Source organism: Diorhabda carinulata, chromosome 8, assembly GCF_026250575.1.
Source record: "Diorhabda carinulata isolate Delta chromosome 8, icDioCari1.1, whole genome shotgun sequence".
Classification (NCBI taxonomy): domain Eukaryota; kingdom Metazoa; phylum Arthropoda; class Insecta; order Coleoptera; family Chrysomelidae; genus Diorhabda; species Diorhabda carinulata.
Window position 1 is genome coordinate 7,375,237 of NC_079467.1, and position 2,675 is coordinate 7,377,911.

General features: G+C 32.3%; 1 protein-coding gene across 4 annotated transcripts in view; it reads left to right on the forward strand.

Moving 5' to 3' along the window:
- The window catches only part of LOC130897570 (protein bric-a-brac 1-like), a 61,716-nt gene that overhangs the window by 18,341 nt on the left and 40,700 nt on the right, over positions 1 to 2,675 (forward strand). The gene's annotated exons all lie outside the window — the stretch shown is intronic.

A 2,675-nucleotide genomic window follows, 5' to 3' on the forward strand; every position in this document is an offset into this window, starting at 1 on the left:
ATACTGAGGCGACTTGACATAGACCAGAAAAATATACGCTGTATTGAAAACTTTATTGGAACCAATCAGCTGCAGTTAGAGTTGACAACGAACTTTCAAAGGTCCAGAAAATCCTTAGGGGTGTTAGGCGGGGATGTGTCTCACTTCTGTTTAACCTTTACTCGGAAAATATCTTTCAAGAATCACTTGAGAGTTAACAATTACGTATCAAAGTAAATGGCACATGGATCAACAATATACGATATGCCGATGACACAGTCCTGATAGCAGACAACATGAATGAAATCCACAGTCTCCTGGACATAGTTAGATTACACAGTCGGCTTATGGGAATCAATATCAACATAAAAAAGATAAAATACCTAGTAATCTCCCGCAAATTAGATGTGTTCCAGAATGTAAAACTATCATACAATAGCAAAGAGATTGAACGGGTAACAAAGGTCAAATATCTGATAATTTGGTTATGTGAAGAGTGGTCATCAGACGTAGAAATCAAGGCAAGGAGCTCATTCATGAAATTCAAAAACGTACTTACGAACTCTGACCTTGACCTCAACCTCAGAATAAGATTCACAAAATGCTACGTATGGTCCGTGCTATTGTATGGTATGGAAGACTGTACACTGAAAGTTAACATCATGAACAGATTGGAGACATTTGAGATGTGGACCTACCTAAGAATTTTGACAGTTACATAGACGGCAAGAAAAACCAACGAAGAAATTGTGAGGAGAATAGGAAAATGAATATGAAAAAACAGCATACCAGGGACATGTGATACGGAGCGATTACTTCAACTCTTGATAGAATAAAATTATAAAACAGCATACCTACCATGATCAACAATATTTATTATATGGCATGCCGACTATGTTTAATATCAATTATTATTTGATTTTCTCAAAAATATTTTTTTGATGATGATGAAAATTATATTCAAAATAGAGAAACTAACAAGAGGTTAAACGCTTTTAAAGAATTACATAATATAATTTTAGAATACATCGAAAGTGATTGATGCATAACTATAGCCCCTCAATTAACTAGTAACCTTTGAAAGAAATACTGTCAACCAAATTAGTTAAAAAATTTGGTTCTGACCAGATATTCTGTATTGCATTTCAAAGTTCATTTTTAGTGGCATATTGTTTATTGTGAGCTCAAATACAAAGAAACCACAATTCCCCCTAGATTTTTTTATCTGGTAAAACTAAAGTCCCTTCAATAGTTCGATATTTCTTACTTCGAACCAGGTCACTAACGATCTACTGACATGAATCCGTTAATCTGTTGAAATATCCATCATTCTTATTTCAAAATGGAATTCGATGTTTTTCAAGTACGTTGTAGTATTCTCTACTTTTTATTCGCGTTGTTGTATATTCTAATGACAAAATTCCAGACTTTGTAAACGCGGCTCAAACCATTGAAGTTCCGCCTTAAATCTCCCAGTAGCAGTTAAAACCATCGGGATCATCTAATTTGAATGTTTTTAAACACTTGCTGTCAATATTTCGGCGAAAAAACTACAATCTGACAATTTTAGAACACGGAAAAAACTCTGATATTCTTTCAAGTTTTTTGAAGGTATTGATTGTTGCAGCAACAATTCTTTCAAATGTTGATAAAAATTTTTTGGGCGCCCTTTTCTACCTATATTGAAGGTAGTATTCGACTCAACTTTTCGTCATCGGTCTATTTTTTGAACGATTTCTTGTCGATTCATCCATTTCTCGCTGCAATTTTAGGTGTATCTAGCTCAGAAGGACATTTCAGCGAGGCATTTGCAACCTAACTGAACAAAGCTGTGTTAATAATGATGATGAATTACATTTTTTGTTTCGCGCTAAAGCCATTGGTAGCTTGGGTTTAGTATCGCCGGTACTATAGTTAAGTACCATTCGTTTTAATTGTTTTTCTAAATTTCCTATTTTACTTTTAACTACCTTAAATAATAGTTAATTATCTTTTTAAAAAATTAACTGGGGCTATAGCTATGCATTTTGATAAGTTTTTCATAAGCTTGTCAGTGTTACCTTTTGTTAGTATGTACTATCAATTAAAAACTATTTACTTACCTCTTAATATTATTAGTAGTCTATCTTCTTGCAACCCCAAATCAGTTTTCTTTTTCCCAATTATCAACTCAATGAGCACTAATAAGCTGATTTATCTTATAGGACTGTTATAACATATCTGGGTATTGTTTTAGTTCTTCTCAAATGACATAGCACTATGTTGCATTTTTTTTATTACTAAAATGTGCCTAAAAGGGTAATTTCTTCTTAATTTGACGTCTTTTTTACCTACCATACTAAGAAAATTACACCTTCTACATCAAAAGGTATATTTGCAACTAGTTACTTTTAATATTTGAAGATGTGAACTAAACGAGAAACTAGTTTTCAAGATAAAAACAAGTTTCACACAATCCATATCTCTAGTGTGTCACCTAACTTAAGTATACTCTCAAGTATGCTAGAAAATATGATTTAAAAAAAATGTATAACTTTGTATAGAACTACTTGTAGGAATCGCAAAACTAAAAATTGCATGTGAGCACTTTATGAATTAGTATTTAATAGAAAACATTTAGATAAAAACTCAGCATGTGGTTTTTCTGCTTAAAAGAACAAAATTTACCTAATATTGTGTATTATTTTAATCCTTAG